Genomic DNA, 14048 nt, shown 5'->3' with positions numbered 1-14048 from the left:
AGCAACAAGGGAAGTAATTTATTAGAAGGTCTTAGGGAAGTTCACATAATGAAAGGAAATACTGAAAAATTGGGCTCCAGAAAATACAAGAAATGGGGCAACTCAAGACATATATACAGTTGAAACTAAGGAATGACTGTAATTTATAGTCAAATCTGTGCATTGCTATGGAAATGATTCAACTCAACCCCTCATCCCATTCTTATATAATACCACTCAAGGGCCTAAATCCAGAAAAATAATCTATTATAGTTGTCTAAGTTGGACCACACACACACACCCTTGGCTTAGAAATGTTCCTTTTGAGGAAGAAATGCTGTCTCTCAAAGAGATGTGATTCTTCAAAAGAAACCAAGGTGCTACTAATAAGAGAAAGAAGAATAAATGCTTGTCAACCAAAGCACAGCTAATGCCCATTAGAGTTTACCTTGGCAAATGTGCAAATCAGAAAACCACTATAAGGGATGAAACTCCCTTAGAGCTAATGGGAAAGATGAAACACAAGAAAACTTCTATTTGTTAAGTAAATTAGACTTGAAATTCCAGTGCAAGACGTTTGGACAAGTGCTTTCAAATAGTTTATTCATCATTTGTGTTACCCACATATTTCAGGAGATTGTTTCTTTTTCTTTTTTTTACCTAGTACATTTCTTAGGAAGCCTTCTTTTTTATAGAAAGGTGAAAGGGCCAACCTGGAAAGAAGTCATCAAATAATGAATAAATCAGAAATTAGAATTGATGGGAGCATTAAGGTAACTGAAAGTCTGTCAATGTTTTTCTGTATTCTCATGTGGGTATGGGACCAAGTTACAGCTAGGAGGAAAGATGAGCAAGCTGATTTTGTTTAGTGAAATGGAACTTTAGGGATTGCATTATTCCATTTCCAATTTCCTTAATTAACATCTGAAAATTACATTTTGTCAACAGATACTCTTAGTGTATCACCTACTAATATCCTCATGGTAAATGTAAATAGAAAAAGCTAACATCTAAGCCTTTGAAGTACTTCTGTATATCAGATACTCTACTCAGACCTTTACATGCATTTCTCATTTAATGTTTATAAGAACTCAGTGAAAAGAGGTACTCTCAATGTTAGGAAAATAAGAATCAGAGAAATTATATAACTTGCCCAAGATTACACAACTAAGTGGCAGAAAATAAGGTAATAAAGTAAAATCAGAAAATACTGATGAGGAAAATGAATACAATATACCTACATTAATACATATAAACATGATTATTAACTGCAGAAATTATTTTCTGAATTGTTTAGATGAAATATACTTACAACATGCTACTTATGTGAAATATCTAGAATATGCACATTTCTAGAACAAAGTAGATTAGTAGTTTCCAGGGGAAAAAGAATGGGAGGATGGAGTGTGACAACTCATAGGTAGGAGACTTCTTTGGGGGCGATGAAGATGTTCTGAAATTAGACAGTGGCATAGGTTGCTCTGTGAATGTACTAAAGGCTATACAAATATTAAAAGCGAGGATGAATTTTGTGGTACTATATTATGGTTAATTATGTTTCAGTCAAGCTGATGCTTAAACATAAAAACCACAATCAGTCATTATCTCCCTGAGATGGTAAGTTTGTAGAGTGACTTGTAGTTCCCCAAACTTATTATTTTCATGCTTTTCTATAAGTTTACCCTTTGTCTACAGAATTCTTCCCAGTTTCCCACCCAATCCCTTTCCTGCCTTGTAAATTTCTTATTCCTCTTTCATGAACTGACTTAGATTTCATCTCTACTAGGAAATCTCCCTGAATCCCTAGTTCAACCATGAGCTGCATTTATCTGAAGGTTCACATTTTCTTTCCAGCAAAGATCATATTCCATGGTAATTATTTGTTTACGCATCTGTGTCCCCACTAGTGTATAAGCTCCTTAGGTATTTGTGTTTTGAGGCATGCTACAATGTTTGGCAGGTAATGGGTACTTAGAAATGTTTACTGAATGAATAAATGCATGAATGTTTAAAGATAGAAAATGTAATGTTTCCAGGTTGAAGGATTCTGTGATATCAAGGTATTTTCTGATATCAGAAAGTGTCTTGGATTTAAACCTGAAATACTTGGTATGAATTGAGATTACCTATGGAAATCCATGCTACAATGAATAATTATTTGCCTCCTAAATGTGAGATGCTAGCTCAGTCCTCACATGTCCCAGGATAAGCTGAGCTCCCTAAGAGAAACAAATAAGTCTTCCTACCTCAAGGAATGTGGGTGTGCGTGCTCAGTCACTCAGTCATGTCTAACTCTTTTGCAGCCCTGTGGACTGTAGCCTGCCAGCTTCCTCTGTCCATGGGATTTTCCAGGCAAGAATACTGGAATGGGTTGCCATTTCCTTCTCCAGAAGATCTTCCTGACCCAGGGATCAAACCCACATCTCTTGTATTGCAGGCAGATTCTTTGCCACTGGGCCACCTGGGAAGCACACCACATGGAAATTCTTGTACAATTAGCAAACTATGTTGCTGCAGCTGCTGCTGCTGCTGCTAAGTCACTTCAGTCGTGTCCAACTCTGTGCGACCCCATAGACGGCAGCCCACCAGGCTCCCCCGTCCCTGGGATTTTCCAGGCAAGAACACTGGAGTGAGTTGCCATTTCCTTCTCCAATGCATGAAAGTGAAAAGTGAAAGTGAAGTCACTCAGTCGTGTCCGACTCTTGTTGCAGGACCCTAAAATACTTCGTTAGAGTATTTAGCCTTGGTTGTCAGTAATCCAAGATATTTGAAACTTTGAATCCTGGGTCTCTTGTGGTGGGAAATAGACCCTTTGGTGAATAAATTTTATCCAGATTACTGTCCTTCCAAAACAATGTCTTAGTGCTCTGCTACTGAAACATACTGTGGTTTGAAACATTTGAACAAAGTTATCTCATCAACAAATGTATTAAGAGTGTACATACAGACTAGCGAACAATACAATCAAGATGGCTAAAGGTGATCCCAAGAAACCAAAGGGCAAGATGTCTGCTTATGCCTTCTTTGTGCAGATGTGCAGAGAGGAATGTAAGAAGAAAAACCCAGAGGCCACGGTCAATTTTGCTGAATTTTCCAAGAAATGCTCTGAGAGATGGAAGACCATGTCTGGGAAAGAGAAGTCTAAATTCAATGAAATGGCAAAGGCGGATAAAGTGCACTATGATCAGGAAATGAAGGATTATGGACCAGCTAAGGGAGGCAAGGACCGTAATGCCCTCAAGAGACCACCGTCTGGATTTTTCCTATTCTCTGAATTCCGCCCAAAGATCAAGTCTACAAACCCTGGCATCTCTATTGGAGATGTGGCAAAGGAGCTGGGCAAGATGTGGAATAACTTAAATGACAGTGAGAAGCAACAAGGCAGCGAAGCTGAAGGAGAAGTATGAGAAGGGTATTGCAGACTCTAAGGCTAAAGGGAAGTTTGATGGCACCAAGGGTCCAGCCAAAGTTGCCCGGAAAAACGTGGAAGAGGAAGATGAAGACAATGAGGAGGAGGAGGAAGAAAAAAAACTGTTGCTCTTTCACCTTGTGGATACCTTAGAGTAGGGAGCACCATGATTGACACACCTCTCACCCAAGATGTGTCTGTTGCCATCATTAGGTTTAATTACCCAGTTGGCTCACGATCATATCGTAGTCTCTCAAAGTGTTCTAGCAGTTGTCATTGGTTTACATGAAGTGGCCATGGGTGTCCAAAGCACCTGGAAACTGTATCAAAGTTGTACATATTTCCAAACATTTTTAAAGCGAGAAGGCTCTGGTGTCCTCCTCACTCTGTGCACTTTGCTGTGGTGTGACAAGGCATCTAAAAAGGTTTCTGGGTTTGTTTGTTTTTTTAATTTGTAAGGTGATGTGTTGATTTTATGGTCATTGGCTAGAAATCCCGAGTTTTCAACTATACATATCTGTAGTTTGTAAAAAGAGCAAAGCAACCGAGACACACTCTTGATTCTCCTTGCTTGGTATGGAGGCTGTTGGGGTGATGCCTTCCAGAAGGACCGTAGCTCAGGGCATGCACTGTGGGGCTGGACCCGTGGACACTGCAGTGGGCATGCATTTAGCTTCAGGTTGTCTTGTTTTTGTATGTAGCAATATAGCATCCCGCTGCCATTCTTAGCTGTGGAAAAGGGAGGCAGTCAGCTGGCATGAGAAGTGTTTTGGATCCTTTTTAGCTGAAGTGCGGTAGTTTTAAACTGTTTTTCTTTGAACAAATCATAGAACTCTTCATTGTCAGCAAAGCCAAGAGCCACTGTACCAATAAAGTTCAAGAACCTTCTGTACTAAACATGATCTGCAACATTCTTTTTTTTTGTATGTTTAGAATGTTGAAATGTTTCTGAAGTTAAATAAACAGTATTACATTAAAAAAAAGATTATACATAAAAATCTTATATAAGCAGCTGGCGGCATCTGAGAGATAAGAGATCACCATCAGTGAAGAAAATAGACCCTCAAAACATTGCCTTCATGGGGTTTGCATTATAGAAATGGAAGAAATGTAAGGGGAAATAATTTCAAGCAGAGAGAATAATTAGGATAAAGGTGATGCTTGATAAGTCGAAGGAGAACAGGATAACCAGGGCATAATGCACATGAGAAAGCAGTGTGATCATTAATATTATTCCCCCCGAAAGACTTACTGGTCACAGTTCTTTGTCCCCTTCCCCAAACTAGTTTTTGCAATGTCAGTCACCATGGTCACATGAGACAGAGTATATTTCCCTGCCCACTGATGTTTACCTTGTTAGGTGACTTGCTTTGGCCAATGGAATGTGAGCAGAATGGTGTGACATTGTCCACATGCATCCTTAACAGACATGGCATATTCCTGTTTGCCTTCCTGTGCCTCTGCCATCAGCAAGAAAAGGCCTCCAGGTAGACGCGCCCCCACTTCATCCTGAGTGCCAGAATTAACATGAATCATGAAGCAGAGCTACTCCAGCCAGAAACACAAGGGCAGCAGCAGGTGGTGGTTGTTATAAGCCTTTTCTTGCTGATGGATTTATTATGTAGACTTTACAGTGGCAATGGTTACCTCATGCAGTCTTCAAGACTAACTTTACACATTATTGGTATACCTTTGTTTCTATTTTTTCACTTTAAAAAGAAATCATTTATTGTGAAAAGGGGGCAACAGAGGATGAGATGGTTGGATGGCATAATCATCTCAATGGACATGAGTTTGAGCAAACTCCGGGAAATAGAGAACAGAGAAGCCTGGGGTGCTGCAGTCCATGGGGTCACAAAGAGACATGACTGAGTGACTGAACGAGAACAATTTATTGTTCATATAATCTACAGTTGCCTAAACATTTGTGAAAATGGCAGTGTTTGTAAGTCATAAATAGGACAAACATGAGCCTGGCTATTTTATTGCAAAGAATAAACCCCATCTGACTAGACCCCTAATTTCTTCTAGCCATTTGTTTAGTAGAAGGAAAACAAAGGGCTTTTCTCTTTTCCCCACTTCTGTTTATACCTCTGCACCAGGACATCTGCTTTTTCAGTTTCAGAGTTTGACAGATTTCCGTTACTTAAGAAAAAATACACAATTCTAGTTTGTACTGTATATTTTGACATCTTTGTATGTTTGTACTAGTCACTCAGTAGATCAGTGATCCCTCAACAAAGTAAAATATACCACACAAGTGTGAATTTATTTTTATAAATAAACCCAGTTTATGGCTCATTTTCACAAGTTATAGTTCCTAGGCTAAATTTTCCAAAAGAGGGTCAAGCTTTCATACCTATATATCCCAAACTTGAACCATATCAGGAATACAAAAAGAAAATCAAATCTATCAGCTCTGGTGAGAAAATCACAGGACTTCCTTGTCTTGAATCTAAATACTAAAAATTGTCTCACAATATATTGGTTATTCAGCAAGGAATTCTGTGGTGTAGGTTCATAAAGCATGTCTAGCCATAGAGATGTGAGAGTTTTGGGATAGGCAAAATGAGTGAAGGTAGTCAAAAGTTACAAACTTCCAGTTATAAGCAAGTGCTGGGGATATAATGTACAGCTTGGTGACTGTAGTTAACAGTGCTGTACAGTATTCTGTATTTACTAAAAAGCTTTCATCATAAGAAAAACATAGTGACTGTATGTGGTCATGGATGTTGACTGAACCTATTATGGTAATAATTTTGCAATATATATATAAATCAAATCAGTATATTGTACACCCTAAAACAAGGTTAAATGTCAATTACATCTCAATTAAAAGAAAAAGAATTTGATCTCTGCTTTAAGTAAATATACCCTGAGAAATGAGAGCTTCTCAGGTGGCACTAATGGTAAAGAACCCAGCTGCCAATGCAGGAGACACAAGAGAGGCAGATACGATCCCTGGATTGGGAAGATCCCCTGGAGGAGGAAATGGCAACCCACTCCAGTATACTTGCCTGGAGAATCCCATGGACAGAGGAGCCTGGTGGGCTAAAGTCCACGGGGTCACAAAGAGTCAGACACAACTGAAGTAACTTAGCACGCACACCCTGAGAAATGACTTAAACAGTTTAAACTGCTGGGAGCTGTCTTATTTTGCACTCCCTCCAAGCCAGGCCTTTTGACAGACTTGGACACAGGGAGCTCCTGTGTGAGGTGATCCCAAGAAGCACAAGCGAAAGAGTGAAGAAAGTGAGCAGGTAAGGGGGACAAGCTAAAAAAAATTTGCCTACTATATTTAAAATGGATACGCAACAAGGACCTACTGCATAGCAGCAGAGAACCCTGATCAATGTTATATGGCAGCCTAGATGGGAGGGGCGTTTAAGGGAGAATAGATACATGTGTATCCAAAAGGCTGAGTCCTTTCCCTGTCCACCTGAAACTATCACAACACTGTTAATCAGCTATACTCAATACAAAATAAGGTTTAAAAAAATTTTTTTTTAATTTGTGTGCAGGTTATCACTATGAGCAACTCGGACCCAATCCTGCTGGGATCCTCTGAGAAACTGTGTGGAACACACCCAAGAATCCTAAGACTAGGTGCCGGGGAGGCTGGGACTTCTATCCCCCAGTTATTAAAAACTGCATACAAGAGGATTAACCTCGTACCTTCTACTTCCAACTACCCTTACTTGTAGCCGAAAAGGCTTCCTCAGGCCAAGGGAGGCCCTCAGTCAGAGAAGAAAGCATAAGGTAGGAGGTTTATCAGCATCTATAGCAGCTGCCTGAACTCAGATAGGCCAAGGAGACATGGTGCAGGGCACCACCTTTGTCTGCTACAGGGCACACAGCTATTTGTTCCATTAGCTAGAGTGGTATTTAGTGTTTCCTGAGCACTTACTCTGTATCAGGCACAGTGCTAATGACCTGTGTATCATATCAATTTAGTCCTTACATCAACCTCTGAGAGGTAGATACTATGATTTACAAACTCTATAGACAAAACAATTAAGAAATTTGCCAAGATGACAAAGCAAGTAAATGGTGGAGGTTTAAACATGGGTAGCCTGACTCTAGGGGTCTTTACTCATGAAGGGCTAAGTGCAGAAATCAGAAGCATGGGTAACTCAAAGATGGGAAAATAGCGAGGCATGTAATCCTCAGAAAAGGCTTCACTGTGGAAATAGACTTGAGGAGTACTTTAAGTAGTAGTTTAAGTGGGAAAGTGCAGAAAAAGAAATGAGCTTGTATATGATAAGAATAGGGAAAGATGAAGGTAGAAGGGGCTATAATGTGACGAGCATGAGTTCAGCAAAATATCCTCCCTGGAGAGTACACAGAGTTGATCCTTATTATGGAGTGAGGTACTTGTAATATTACATGTAATTCTTTGTTCATTCCACAAACATGTATTGGGCATCTGCTTAATACTGGCCATTGGAGGTACAGAGATTTTTTTTTTTAAACCCAGACATGCTCTGCTAAGGCAGATACCCATTCAGTAGATATTTGTTATTTCTGTTTTTCAGTACTGGACTCTATCTTTCAGTGAATAACCCATTCATGAAAGTCACATGAAGTTCTACTCCATCTCCTTTTACCCCCTACACATACACACACACACGCACACACACACAAACACAGGGCACATGACTGTAGCCTGGCCAGTTATAGCACCCAGCCTCTTGGCTTCAGTGATTGTATTAGAGATAGACTGTGTTGTGCTGTGCTCAGTTGCTCAGTCATATATGACTCTTTGCAACCCCATGGACTGTAACCCACAAGCCCACCAGGCTTCTCTGTCTGTGGAATTTTCCAAGCAAGAATACTAGAGCAGGTTTCCATTTCATATTTAAGGGAATCTTCCCAACCCGGCATCAAACCCACCTCTGTTGTGTCTCCTGCATTGGCAGGTGGATTCTTTACCACTGTGCCACCTGGAAAGCCCTTTAGAGATGGACACATGACTCAATTTAGATTTCTCATCTGGAGCAAGGAGGGATGTTTGCTTCTGGTGATCAGGGTTAATGAGTTGATGAGATGTGGGTATGAAGCTGCCATTCTGCCCACCACTAGGAAAAAAGGTAAAGTCAAGCAGAGACAAGATTTGAGGAATGGTCAGTCTGTGCCCTGCCAATTTGTGTGTTTCTGTATGTGTGTATGCTGTTGGACTCAGTGATAATAGTAAACAAAAGATAAATCTCATCTCAAATTTCTCAAAAGAAGCACTGCTAATCCCATAGAAGAAGGGAGTTTGGTTGGTAAGCTTTTCTTAACATGTCTTCTTATTCAGTTCAGTTCAGTCACTCAGTCATGTCTGACTCTTTGCAACCCCATGGACTGCAGCACGCCAGGTTCCTGTCAATCACCAAATCTCGGAGTTTACCCAAACTCATGTCCATAGCGTCAGTGATGCCATCCAACCATCTCATCCTCTGTCGTCCCCTTCTCTTCCTGCCTTAAAACTTTCCCAGCATCAGGGTCTTTTCCAGTGAGTCAGTTCTTCACATCAGGTGGCCAAACTATTGGAAGTTCAGCTTCAGCATCAGTCCTTCCAGTGAATATTCAGTACTGATTTTCTTTAGGATGGATTGGTTGGATCTCCTTGCAGTCCAAGGGACTCTCAAGAGTCTTCTCCAACACCACAGTTCAAAAGCACCAATTCTTCAGCACTCAGCTTTCTTAATAGTCCAGCTCTCACATCCATACATGACTGCTGGAAAAAATATAGCATAGTCTTCTTATTAAATTCAACCAATTGAAGATGCCAAATTATAGTACACTGGCCCACTCATCACAGACCATTAGACCCACTGAATATTTATATATGTGGGATTCTGAAATAATTGTGTAGATTTTAGATGAAAATCTAAACTTTAGGTTAAGTTTTCCTTGATTGAAGGAGCCAAACTGAGTATTATATCCTAATTATAATCTCCCTTTTATTAAAAATCTTTCCTTTCTTACTCACTTTGGTTCATGTTCACTGGCTTGATATCCAGACTATTAGGGTTGTTACAGGTTGGCCACATGTGGGATTTCTTTCACAAGATTTAAGAAATTAGAGAAACTAAACAGAGAAATGCAAAACTAAAAGTACTTTCAGAAAAGAATGTTCTTGAATCATGGGACATATCCTGATTTAAAACAACTATTTTCTAAAGAGGACACTTGGAATGAAAATAAAAATCTAGAGAAGTAGTGCATGGTAGAGCAGAGAGAGAGGTTCAATAGAAGAGAGAAGAAGTGGATTTTATCCAACTTTGAGATGCTAGTAGGTATTTCTGCAGTTGATGCCTATTCAGGATAAAGGATTAAATGGTTTTATTTATTAAAAGATTTTTATCTGAGATGCTTGAGTCATTTGTAAAGAAGCTAAATTAAAGTCAATTGAATCAATATTTTTGAGCACCTGCTATGTGCCAAGGAATGCTTGGAACACAATCCCTAAATCTAGGGGACTAGAATCCTTTTCTCTTTCTCCACATGTTTTCTTCTGTATTGGCCTCATTGTTTTCAAGTAGGATCCAATATGCCTGTCTTTGGTCTTTAAGTCCAGAGGAGGATACATGACAATTGATCAGGTCTACATCTGACATTTTTCTGGGCTCCAAAATCACTGCAGATGGTGATTGCAGCCATGAAATTAAAAGACACTTACTCCTTGGAAGGAAAGTTATGACCAACCTAGACAGCATATTAAAAAGCAGAGACATTACTTTGTCAACAAAGGTCCATCTAGTCAAGGCTATGGTTTTTCCAGTGGTCATTTATGGATGTGAGAGTTGGACTGTGAAGAAAGCTGAGCACTAAAGAATTGATGCTTTTGAACTGTGGTTTTGGAGAAGACTCTTGAGAGGAGTGCAAGGAGATCCAGCCAGTCCATCCTGAAGGAGATCAGCCCTGAGTGTTCATTGGAAGGTCTGATGTTTTGAAGCTGAAACTCCAATACTTTGGCCACCTGATGTGGAGAGCTAACTCATTGGAAAAGACCCAGAAGCTGGATAAGATTGAAGGTGGGAGGAGAAGGGGACAACAGAGGATTAGATGGTTGGATGGTATTACTGACTCAGTGGATATGAGTTTGGGTAAACTCTGAGAGTTGGTGATGGACAGGGAGGCCTGGCATGCTGTGGTTCATGGGGTCGCAAAGAGTTGGACACAACTGAGCAACTGAACTGAACTGAAGCAAAAACATCAGATGTCTACTCCATGGGGATACTAAAATAAATAACTCTTGATTTCATGTTGCAAATGTCTCCATCTTGAGGCCTCAGTCTGCGACTCACTTGCAGGGAAGAGATAAAGGATGGACAGGGAGCGAGTGCACTGGATAATCATCAGAGTGGAACATCTAAGTCCGATCTCTCTTTTCCTACCTGTAGCCTAAGAGGCCATTTGAGGTAGGATGAAAATGAAATGTCAAAGACCAGGAAGGATTCATAATCTGAGATAAAGGCATATGCCCTCTAGGTGAGGCATGGACAGTCAGTGGGATAGAGGATATCTAGGTAGTATCATCTTTACTTCTCATACAAGAGCCCTTTATTGAGTATTTGCCAAGGACAGGAAGCTGATACATACTCTACACACTCATTGGCTGATGACAGTAAAAACAATTGCTTAGTGTGATGACATCCATATGATAGGTACTCAATATCAGGCCATGCATGTCCATATAACTTGAATATCAAAAATGGACATAAGAAAAATGAAAATTTGGGGGAAAGTAAAAAATCATCATTTAGAGCAGCCATTCTCAAACATTAAGTCCCAGACTCCTCTACATTCTTATAAATGAGGACTACAGAGAGCTTTTCATTTGTGTGGACTATGTCTGTGGATATTTAGAAGATTACCAAATTAGAAATCAAAGCTAAGAAATGTATAAAATGGAAAAATATACATTTTATTAGCCATCAGAACAACAGCTACATCCTATAGCAGTTTTCCTTCTGGAAAACTCTATCATATACTTGCAAGAGAATGAGATTGAAAGTGACAAATAACATGTTAATATTATTGTGAAAATAGTTTTGATCTCATGAACCCCGTGGAAGGCTTTCATATATCCTCAGGGGTCTTTGAGTCACAGTTTGAGGAATTCTGATCTAGAGTTTTCATAAACATTAAGTATTTCCAGGGAGCTAAATAGATATATTGAATATGAAATTACTTGCAAGAATTATTGGCAGCATATGTTCACATGGTTTAGACCTTGATTTCTAATTATCAGAGGAAGAAGCAGGATTTCACTTCTGTTCTCTTCCATTTAAACATTCTGTGAATCAAGGGAAGAAAAACACACACACACATAGAAGGGTATTGGGTTTGGTTTTGTTTGAAATCTTTCCAATGACTAACTACTATTTTTTTCCTTTTGAAGTCTTTTTGGACCCTTCAATAAATAGTTTAGTATCACTGGCCTCATTAAAATATGAGGTAGAATCTTTGCTAGATGTTGTATACAATGGTCTTTCATGGGAGATTGGTTCAAATTGAGGTGACGTATTTGGGAACAGATGTTCTGGAGGATGGCTTGGATAAGCAGGAAGGGATTAAGCAGGACATAGTCAAGGATTCCCTGAGACCACAAACATGAAGTGTATTAGAATGGGTGAGGAGAGGAAGCTACGTCATGCCTTTTCCTGGGCAGCATGAAAAATGGTCTCTTTTTCACTGTTAACTTCAGAGGCACCAAGTCGTCCCCAAGAATTCTTTTCCAGGGATAGACAGTGTGGGGTCACCCTGAGCGTCACTCCATTCATTCCCACTAGAACTAATATGCAAGAAAGCCATTTTCCTTGCATCTGTGTTTTGCCCCAAATTTGACCTGGTGCTCCATCATAGGTAGTGAAAATAAACAGGATCCCTGCCTTCATGCTACTTAGAGCCTAGGAGGAGAGACAGGCAAAACACAGGTTCACAAATAAGCAGTGTGACTTCAGACAGGCACTAGAGCAGTAAACAAAATAAATTAAGCGTGCAGTGGGATAATGGGATGGACAGGCCCTTTAGATTAGGTGGTCCAAGGGAGGTCTCTCAGTGGTGGTGATACTTGCCTTGAGAATCTGAATGAAGAGATAAATCTGACAGTGGACAGCCTGAAGGCCAGTTAGAGGCCCCAGTGGGCAGGGGAGTTGTGTTCCAGGAAGAGAAAGTATCAAGTGGATGTGATGATAGCAAACAAGTGGGCAAGATCCAAATGATGTCAGACCTGTAAGCCATGATAGGTGTTTGCATCTGGCCCTGAGTGGGAGGGGAAGCCTTAAAGGAGAGCATTATGCCACGGAGTGACATGCTCTGATTTATGTGAGAGATTTCTGGTTGCTGTGTGGAAAATGAATTCTTAGATGTCATGTTTCAAATGCAACTTGAAAAAAGTATGATTAATCCCCTGTTGCTGGCAAAGCATCAGGAACGTGGATGACATTATATTTGCTGACAATGAAGAGCAGTTTCCATCCTGAGCTGATAAATTTATTGAACAAACTGTGTTTAGTTAACTAAGATGAACAGTGTTTCCTTATGCCTTGGACGTTTTTTTTTTTTTCCCCAAAAAAAAGAATTTGTGTATTTGCGGTAATATTAACAACCTGAAGAACTGGAAATTTACAACTTCACGGCCAGTTGACAGGGCAATAGCTTTTTCAGTGGTTTAAAGGAGATTGCATTTTGTTCTATATATATGAACGATTCCTGCTTATTTTATTATAATCTGGCAGATATATTGAATTTCCTTCCCAGCAAGGATTCTGTTAGTTTCCCTATCCTGAACATTCAACGAGGTAGTTATTATGTGAAGAATGAAATGACAGCAGGCAGAAGAAGAAAATGACCAAATAACTGCTGATAAGTGTGACTTTTTGACAGTATAGTAATAGAATGCATTGTATTCCTAGGTCTTGGAATTCTTCCTTTTGAGAGCATTTGGATTTTTAAAAAATCAACTTTAGTAATTAGACTTCTGCCTTGAATTTTGAGCTTTGGAAACTGTTTACAATTCACCTAGTAGCAGCAACTGCAATTGCCAATTACATGCGAGCATTCCAATAAAACTTCCCTGGTGGCTCAGACAGTAAAGCGTCTGCCTACAATGTGGGAGACCTGGGTTTAGTCCCTGGGTCGGAAAGAAGGAAATGGCAACCGACTCCAGTGTTCTTGCCTAGAAAATTCCGTGGACGGAGGAACCTGGTAGGCTACAGTCCATGGGGTTGCAAAGAGTCAGACACGACTGAGCAACTCCACTTTCTTTCTTTCTATTACAATAAATGTAATATATTATCTCATAATGTGAGTGTGTCTCATCCGGTCAGTTGAAGATATGATGAGCAAAAACTGAGATTTCTTGTAAAAAAAAAAGGGGGCGGGGGTTGGGGGAGAAATTCTGCCTTCAGACTGCAACATAGAAATTCTGCTTTTCCAGGCTTTGGACTCAAGTTCGTGACATCAACTCTTATCTAGATCTCCAGGCTGCTGGCTTACCCTGTGTATTTCAGACTTGCCAGCCCCCACACTCACATGAGTTAATTCCTTAAAATAGAGTCCTTAAATTCCGTATAATATGTATCCTATTAGTACCAGTTCCCTGGAGAACCCTGACTAATAAACTCCTTTCCCCAGCAGATCTGTTTCTAGAAATTTATCCAAAGAA

The 14048-nt window shown here is 39.9% G+C and overlaps 1 protein-coding gene and 1 pseudogene across 1 annotated transcript in view; both read left to right on the top strand.

Moving 5' to 3' along the window:
* The window catches only part of SYNPR (synaptoporin), a 296572-nt gene that overhangs the window by 215664 nt on the left and 66860 nt on the right, over window positions 1-14048 (top strand). The window lies entirely within an intron of this gene.
* On the top strand, window positions 2931-3546 carry LOC138424775 (high mobility group protein B3 pseudogene; annotated as a pseudogene).

The sequence above is a fragment of the Ovis canadensis genome, chromosome 19 (genome assembly GCF_042477335.2).
Source record: "Ovis canadensis isolate MfBH-ARS-UI-01 breed Bighorn chromosome 19, ARS-UI_OviCan_v2, whole genome shotgun sequence".
NCBI classification, from domain to species: Eukaryota; Metazoa; Chordata; class Mammalia; order Artiodactyla; family Bovidae; genus Ovis; species Ovis canadensis.
Note: the sequence above shows the minus strand (reverse complement) of the source record. Positions and strands in the feature narration are given on the sequence as shown.